The sequence below is a fragment of the Elephantulus edwardii genome, unplaced genomic scaffold (genome assembly GCF_000299155.1).
Source record: "Elephantulus edwardii isolate Elephantulus edwardi_28Jun2011 unplaced genomic scaffold, EleEdw1.0 scaffold00060, whole genome shotgun sequence".
Taxonomy (NCBI): Eukaryota; Metazoa; Chordata; class Mammalia; order Macroscelidea; family Macroscelididae; genus Elephantulus; species Elephantulus edwardii.
Genome location: NW_006399810.1, coordinates 7,009,632 through 7,019,187, shown reverse-complemented (window position 1 = coordinate 7,019,187; position 9,556 = coordinate 7,009,632). Strand labels below are relative to the sequence as shown.

General features: G+C 38.1%; 1 pseudogene; it reads right to left on the bottom strand.

The window, feature by feature from the left end:
• Positions 1–1,163: 1,163 nt before the first annotated feature.
• Positions 1,164–6,585, bottom strand: LOC102858609 (annotated as a pseudogene).
• Between the last annotated feature and the right edge of the window lie 2,971 nt (positions 6,586–9,556).

Sequence of the window (9,556 nt, the reverse complement as noted above, 5' to 3'; positions counted from 1 at the left end):
GGGTTCTCAATTCTATTCCATTGATCTATGTGTCTGTCATTGTACCAGTACCATGCTGTCTTGACTACCACGTGAGTGTAGTAGGATTTTAAGTCAGGGAGTGAGATGCCTTCTACCGTTTTTCTTTTTTTAAGGAGTAAGCACATGTTTTAAAATGTTAAATATTTAATATGTAACAATGCTTTCCATTTAAATTCAAATGAGGATTTAAATGATGGTTCCAAAACAGTATGTTCAAGAACAGTAAGTTTTAAAATAAAAATTAGAGTGATAAAGTTCATTTTGTTTGGAGCAATTCTAGTTTGAGAATCAAATGGTCACATAAATGACAAAGCAAATGGACATAAAATGTGAGGAAAACAAGTGACAAAATAGCCACAAACAGTAAGAATCAAATATCAAAAACTCAGTTTCTGACAAAGTGCAGCTACCTTTATCCCACTCGCTTGCGTAGTTTCCAGCGAGCAACCTCCCCACCTGTGATAAACCACACTCTGTTGGCCGACTTCCATAAAGTGGAACTCTTCTTCAAGGACATAAGGGATTTTTTCTGCAGCCCTGTGTCTGAAGTAACCAGTCAGACTCAAATAGGTCTCCAAGCTGCTTCCCCACCAATTAGGCTCAAACAAGTCTCCAAATTGCCTCCCTGAGCTATGGCTAACCAATAAAGAGCAAACTAGTACTAGAACTGCTATAAATAACCAATCATAAACTGTGTAGCTAGACAAAGAAGCAAGAAAGTATAAAAGGGAGGGCTTGCTTTGTCTTAGGGCTCTCGGGTGGATACTGCTGTGTCAGCACGCGGGAGCCGGGTTCAAACTCGAAATAAACTTTATTAGTTTAGCTAATTGGCTCGGTGGTCTTTTCTGGGGACTCGCTCCGTTACACAAATCTTATCCTACTGGCCATTACAGTATAATAAATTTACAGTTAACCAAAAAAACATTTTTATTTTGGTCTTCAAACAGCAAACTGTTTACTTTTCTCCCAAAATAATCATGATTAACTTATAAAAACTGGCATTTACAATTTATCCCAAAACATTTCCCTGTAACAGGAAATTTAGCATTACAGAATTTCAAGATTAAAAATTTTTTAAAAAAATCTACTTTGTTGCCTTTATAAAACAAAACATGAGCTAGCAATCATTCAAGAAAATCCAGTTATACTTCAGGTCCTCCTCCTCCAGGAACCAGCATTGTTATATCATTTCCATTGAGCAGAATCTGATTTAATTTCATAATTCTTCTTCCTTCTGGTGTGATTTCAAACTCAGTGACATCTTCCAAGACCATATTGACAAAGTCATCAAAACCTAGAAGCGTGCCAACGATTTCCTTATCACTCTTCATCACAATATGAATCCTTTTTCCTATACATTTGTTCACAAGTTCTAGCGTCAGCTGCCAGGGCTACGCCGGAAGTGGCCTGCCGACTGTCTACTTTTTTTTTAAATTTTTATTTTATTTTAGTAATTTTAATGAACATTTACAGAGATTTTTAATTTCCATTCATTCATTGCTGCACTTCTCTCCCCCCTCCCTACTTACCTAAGCATGATGTCTCTTTCCAAGGACATGAGATGAAGTTTCACCATTCTAAGGAATACTAGGTTCCAAGACTTGTTTGGGTTTTTTTGGCAGTCCCAAGCATATTCTATACTCTTTTCCAATGCCATATTTGAATGACATCAATTCTTATGTCATTGTTAAATATTAGTCCAACTTTTAGATGCCTACAAAGCAATTAAAAAGACAATGGCTTGGACCATCACCACTGGGCCAACAGGCATCATGATGTTGTTGTTAGGTGCCATCAAGTAAAGTACAACTCATAGCCACACTATGAGCAACAGATCAGAATCCTGCCATATTACAGGTGGAGAAAAGATTGAAGTTGTCAACAATTTACTTGGATCAATATTCACTGTACTAGCAATTAAAAAGATAAAAACATGTGTTGCAGTGCAGAAATCAGCTGTCAAGGACTTTTATTTTTAAGGACTTCTTTAAAGTTCTACAGTTCAAGGATTTCAGTTTAAAGACTAAAGATGAGCCTGGTTCAAGCCATTGTCTTTAAGTAACCTATATGTTGAGGTGTAACTGTTATAAAAAACCCTATAGAGAATAGATCAGTGGGATATTGTTCTTAAGAAAGACACTAGTTTCTACAACCAGGAGAACATAAAATAGATGAATGGGACCTTCTAAGAATCAAATCCCTATGCACATCCAGAAACTTCTCCAACAGGGTAACAAGGGAAGCCACAGACTGGGAAAAAGTATTTGGGAATGACATGTCAGATAAGGGACTTATATCTAGAATTTATAAAATACTTGAACACCACAACAAGATAAAGGTAAATAATCCAACTGAAAAATGGGCACAGGATATGAACAGACACTTCACCAAAGAAGATATTCAGATGGCCAACAAGCACATGAAGAAATGTCCAAAATCCATAGCTCTAAGAGAGATGCAAATCAAAACAACTATGAAATATCATCTCACCCCAGCCATAATAGCAAAATTTAACAGAACAGCAAACAACAAATGATGGTGAGGTCGTGGAGAAACTGGAACCCTTATACCCTGTTGGTGGAAGTGTAAAGTGGTACAACCGCTGTGGAAGGCGGTGTGGCGCTTTCTCAAAAAGTTGCGAATAGAGATACCATTTGACCTAGCAATTCCACTACTGGGAATATACCCCAAAGAGACCACAACTGCCACCCAAGCAGATATATGCACACCCATGTTTATCTCAGCTTTGTTTACAATAGCAAGGAGACGGAAACAACCTAAGTGTCCATCAACAAATGAATGGATAGAGAAGCTGTGGTATTTTCACATAATTGAATACTGTGTTGCATCGAAAAACAATGAACTCATATTATTCAAAATGGGTGACACTGAAGGACATTATGCTGAGTGAAGTATCTCAGTCACAAAAGGACAAATACTGCATAGTGCCACTGTTGTAGATCGGGACTGACATCAGGGTTGGGGTGAGACTGAGAAAAATTGGATAAATTATGTATACTGCATTGAAACAGATGAGGGAGAGAACTATTTAAAAGCGATATATGGTTGGGAATTATGGTTATGACAAGAGTCCAGAAAGAAGGTTGCATAGTGCAGTGTACTGAGGTCAGGGGGAAGGGGGGAAGGGGGACTGTATACTAATGAAAGAATTTTTCTTTTACTTTTCAAAGAGAAGAGTGAACTAGGAGGGAGGGGTGGGCAGAGAGAAAAATGCAACAATGAATGAATGGAAATCCAAAATCTCTGTAAACATTCATTAAAGTGAATTTTAAAAAAAAGATTGTCTGACTTAAAGTGTCCAATGCCAATCCATCTTAGCTCACTAATGCCTGGAATGTCAATCTTTGTCCATGCTATTTCTTTCTTTTTTTTTTTTTTCAACTTCCAGTTTTCAGAGCACATTAGGAAAGATACAATAAAAAGAGTACAGTATCACTTCTGTGATATTCCTGTCACAGATGCCTACTCTGGATCTAATAATAAAGAAAAAGAATTTCAAAATACATAAAAGAAATGTGGAGAGTGATTTCTAGAATTTAAAAAACCTCAAAACTTTGCCATGGAGGAGGAACCAAGTCATAGCTGACCTTCCAGCAGCTTTTCAGAGGTTGTAAAATAGGAGAGAAATTTGTGCATCATCTTTCTTCCTCAGAGCATCCAGTGAATTAAAACCTCCTGCCTTTAGGTTGGTAGCACAACTCCTTACCTATCAGGCCATCAGAACTCTTATTTCCATTTTTAGAACAAGAAGGTAAACAACCAGTATTAATGTGATGTCCTGAACTAGACCATCAGTCAATTTTACCTAATTGATGTTTAAAGAACAGCCTGATCTAAATATTTTCTTCTCAAGTGCACAGGGAATAGTCACCAAGATATTCTAGGTCATGGAACACATTTTATTAAATTTAAAATACAGAGTATGCTGATGAGTCACAAAGGAATGAAACTAGAAGTCAGTTTAAAAAATTCTGGAAAACTCTCAAATATTTAGAAATTAAACAATCCACTTTTAAATAAACCTGAAATCAAATAGAACCTCTAAGAGAAATTTTCAACTAAATACAAGAAATATTTTCAACTAAATATGAGTAAAAAATACAACATACTAACATTTGAACAGTGCAACTGAAAATACCCACAGTGCATAGTGGGGAGTTTATAGCATTAAATACCTACATCAGAAAACTGGAAAGATGTCAAATCTGTAAACTAAGACCTCAAATTTTAAAACTAGGGGAAACAGATATTAAATCCAAAGTAAAAGGAGGAAGGAAATCATACTTCTTTCTGTTGTTTAATGAATTTGGGCCCTCTGTGTCCTCCAGCACATTTCTGAGTTTGTAAATTGCAGTTTGAAGAGATTGTCCATCTTCTTCCCTTTGAGAAGCTAGTGGTTTTGAATTGCTGGAGACATAGCCTTTATAGTTATCCATGAAACATATGAATTTAAAAACTGTCTCAAGAATAAATTGGATGCATTAAACACTAATGACTGCAGACCAGATGATCTGTGGGATGAAATCAAGGACATCATCCATAAAGAAAGCAAAAGGGCATTTACAAAACCCAGGAAAGAAAGACCAAATGGGTGTCAGAAAAGACTATGACATGTGCACTACATTTAAAAGAAGCCAAAACAAAAGGAAAAGATTATGAAGTATGAGAGCATAACAAAATATTTCAAAAGGAAACCCGACAAAACAAAAGTATGGGCATGAAACCATTTCAGTAAATAGCCAATGGTAATGAAGAAAGTAGTTCAGCCTACAAAAAAAAAAAGACATTAGCAAAAAAGAATTGATGACATATCAGTTGTGACATTTCAGCGAACAGATGTAGCCCTAGATGCTGTCACTAGCATATATAAAGAAATTTGGAAGATCTGACCAACTTACTAGAAAAGATCCATATTTGTTCTCATTTTTTTTTAAAGTAGGAATGCAGACATAATACCTAAAAGAGTGCAGAAATTACCAAACAATATCTTGAATATTACAAGCAAATAAAATCTTGCTGAAGATTATTTAAAAATAACTAGAGAATAAAAAGAACCAATGCAGTATATCAATAGGAAACTGCTAAAAATTCAAGCTGGATTCAGAAGAAAATTCATCCTCATAATTTTGTTTCTCTAGAACCACTGTTGGTACTAAGTGTCTTAAGCTGGGTTCGTTAGAGAAGGAAAATCCATGAAGCTTAATTATAGAGAAGGAAAAATTTATCCCAATGCAATGGCTCTCACAGTGTCAACACTGGCAGCCTCAAACCTGTGGCTTAGATGTCATGCTAGGGGCTCTTCTGACTCATAGCTGCAGACACTAGAAAACCCAAGATTAACAAGTCAGACGACAGGGTGCTGGCTTTGGAGACTGATAGACTCAAGATTGAGGCCATATGAAGGCTCAAGTCTAATGAACTGGAGGTTAGATTGTGATGATCCAGATGCAAGATCTAGGCTGGATCAAAAGCGAGAGAGCTTTGCTAGGCATCTACATATACCTAATGCAGGCCACACCCCAAGGAAACTCCTTTTCAACACGCTGGCTGCTCAAAGCTTCAAGGAAGACAACAAAGGAGCAAAAGCTTTATCTTACATCTCATCAAGGGAATGACTGCTCAGAGATCATAGACAGCCCAGCAGAAAAACATGTCAGACACACATGTTAAGGATCACAAGTCAACTGAACAAACAAACATAATAAAACCATGTATTGTCACAGAGATCCTTTAGAGCAGAACTTGCCCAGAGAGTTTTTGAGGCTGTAAATATTTACTGGAACAGAAAATCTTATCTTTCTCCTGTGGATCGGTTGGTGGGTTCAAACTATATTTTCATTAGCAGTCCAATGTTTAACCCACAATGCCACCAGAGCTCCTTAGATAAACTTAGTTACCAACAAACCCCATAAATCTGATATTAAAAATTACAGATACATGATGAAGCAAGGTACTGGCTTGCAGATGGTGAGAAGTCTTTAGACAGCCTGACAAGGCAGGGCTTGAACAAACAGGGGAAGTGGGAATAGAGAGGACAATGGGTCCTTATTCCATCTCTCTCCCAGAGAATACAAGATAAATAGCTCAAAATTATAAAGAAGGTCTTAACAAGTTTAAAGTCCAGTAAATACACTGTACACCCCAATGGAAGGTACTCATTTCTGAACAGTAGATAATTATTTACCAGCTATATAAAGTCTAAACACTCTTGTCCAAAGGCAGTTAACAAATATTTATTCATCTATGCATTAGCCACCTGTCATTTATGATATATCATGCTATTTACCATCCCTGGAGAGTGCAAACAGTTATGTGCATAGACACGAACCTAAAAGGTTTGTAGTTTGAACCCAGCCAGTAGCATCACAATACAAATCTAGTAGTCTATTTCCATAAAGATTACAGTTATGAAAATCCCATGGAACAGGTCGACCCTGTAAGACATGGGCTCACCACCACAAGTAACAACTGACTTCATGAAATGGTTTGAGTTGTTTTATTTTTAACACAAACTGTTGGGAATGATACAGAAGTTTAAGCCATCTTTAACTAGAAGGAGGTTTTCATGTGGCTAAAGAGATGAGGGACTAACGAGTAGCAAAAAACAAAAACAAAAACAACCCAACCAACCAAACAAACAAAAAAACAATCCCAAAATACCAAGCCACCTGAGTAGCTTGAGAAGGGGTAACAATTCAAGAATAGTACAGATAGATTAAGAGAACCAGGGTTCTGGCTTAGGGCGTGATCTACCTGATTTTTACAACAAAGCTATTTTTATTGACAAGACTTTCACATTGAACCATAGGAGATCTGATGGCACAGTGTGTTTTGTGTTATGCTGCTAATTGAAAGTTCACTGTTTGAATCCACCAACTGCTCCTTGAGAGAAAGATGGACAGTCTTCTCTCTGAAAGATTTCTAGCCTTGAAAAAGGGTGGAGGGGTTGCTATGAGTTGGAATTGACTGGAAGGCTGTGAGGTAAGAGGGAACCATACGGCCAAGTAGTTTAAAGATTTGACCACGCCCTTCCTTTAAAGAAGGATTGTTTATTTGCAGAGTATCTTGAACTGAAAGCTGTATAAAAAAGATTTTTATTGCAAGAAAGTGATAGATAACATTTTAGGCAGCTATACATTGTTGTTGTCATGTGCCTTGGTGCATCAGAACTGACCCATAGATGACCCTTCAGTGACCCATAGCTAACCTTTCAGTATGTTTTCAGAGGCAGTAAATTGCAAAGTTTTCAGAGGCAGTAAATTGCAAAGGAGGAGATTGTCTATCCTTCTGTGGAGCAATTGGTAGATTCAAATCATGCCTTTGGGATTGCAGAGCAATTCCTTACCACTGGGCCTCCAGAACTCCCTAATTATACATTGTTGTTGTTGTACCATACTGTCAGAACTGAACCATAGCTGACCCTCAGGTGAGTTTTCAGAGGCAGTAAATGCCAAGAGGAGATAGCCTACCTTTCTCCTGCGAAGCAGTTGGTAGTCTTGAATAACTTGTCTTTGCGATTGCAGCACAGTTTCTTGCCACTAGACCACCAGTCAATAACAAATATCTTTCATGAACCTATTATTAGACCAAAGGGGGGAGGTGAATCATCATTTTGATACGTATTTGCCTAATAGTGGAATCAAGTGAGCTCTGGTGGCCTAGTGGCAAGAATCTGCACTGTAATCCCGAAGGCTCTCTGCTCCTGAGAAGAAGGATGGGCAATCTCCTCCTGTGCTACTAACTGCTTCTGAAAACCTGCAGGAGGGTCAGCTATGGGTTGGTTCCTTCCAACTCTACAGTACACAACAACAATAGTAGAGTAGGGATCTCTGGTGCTCTAGTTGTTAAGGACTTGCACTGCCAACTCAAAGGCAAGCAGTTCAGATTTGCCAGCTGCTACACAGGAGAAAGATGGGCAATTTCCTTCGGTGTGATTCACAGCCTCTGAAAACCCTCTGGAGGGTCAGCTATAAGTCAGTTTGGAGTCGACAGCACTGAGTTTAAATAGCAGAATTTATCAACCTAATGGGTATGAAATAGAACTACCTGGCCAACTGACTGGAAGAGATCCCTACTTAATCTCATTCCAAAAAAAGATGATCCAACAGAATGTGGGAATTATAGAACAATATCACTAACACCATACACTAGCAAAATCCTGCTGAAAATTAGCCAAAAACGACTGGAACAGTACATTGACAGAGCACTACCAGAAATACAATCTAGGTTTAGAAGAAGCCGAGGCACTACGACACCATAGCCAATGTCAGATGGTTCTTGAGCGAGAGCAGAGAATACCAGAAGAATGTCTATCAATGTTTCATTGATTATGCAAATTGACTGTGTGGATCACAACAAATAGTAGCTAACATTGAGAAGAATAGAACTCCAGAACACCTTGGTTTTGCTCATGTGAAACCTATACTTGGACCAGGAAGCAGTCCTCAGAACAGAGCAAGGAAACATTGCGTGGTTCAAAATCAGGGATGTGTCCTGTCTCTATACCTTTTCAATCTACATGCAGAGCAGATCATTCGGGAAGCAAGACTTTATGAGGAGGAATGTGGCATCAGAATTGGGAAAAGACTTATCAACAACCTGTGTTATGTAGATGACATAAACTTGCTTGCCAAATATAAGGAAGGCCTAAAGTGTTTTGCTGCAGAAGGTCAAGGACTGTAATTTTCAATATGAATTGAAGCTCAACATTAAGAAAACAAAAATTTTCACCACTGGGCCAATGAGAAGTAACATGATAGGTCGAAAAGAGACTGAGATTGTTAATAATTCCAGCTTGCTTGGCTTTAACACTCTTGGCATCAGCAGTCAGGAAATCAAAAGGTGAATTGCATTAGGAAAATCTGCTGTCAGAGACCTCTCCAGAGTGCTAAAGAGTAACAGTGTCAGTCTAGATAGAGATTAAGGTGCGCCTGATCCAGGCCATGGTTTTTGCAATAACTTGCTATGCTTCAGAGAGCTGGATAATGACCAAATATGACTGAAGAAGGATAAGTGCCTTTGAGTTGTGGTACTGGAAAAGAATGTTGAATATTCCGATGGATTGCCAAAAGAACAAACAGGTTTGCCCTGAAGAGTGTGAAGCCAACTTGCTCCTTAGAGGCAAGGATTTTGAAGCTCTGTTTCATATACTTTGGGTATGTTTCCAGAAGGAACCAGTCTTCAGAGAAGGACAACATGCTTAGAAGGGTGGAGGGACAGTGTAAGAGAGGAAGACTGCAGATAAGATGGATTGACACAGTAACTGAAGTAATGGAGTTAGATGTGTTGGAGACAGTGTAGTTGGCTCAGGATAGGACAGGGTTCAGGTGTATAGGGTCACTATGAGTCACAGGCGACTCAATGGCACACAACAATGACAATAGGGAAGAAAGACATTTTTGCTTTTCTTTTTAAAAAATAAAAACAAGATATAAAAAATATAGAGCAGAAAGGCCAGGATTGATAAATTTGGGTAGGCACAAAGAACTTCGCCCAAAACCATCCACAGGTTTGA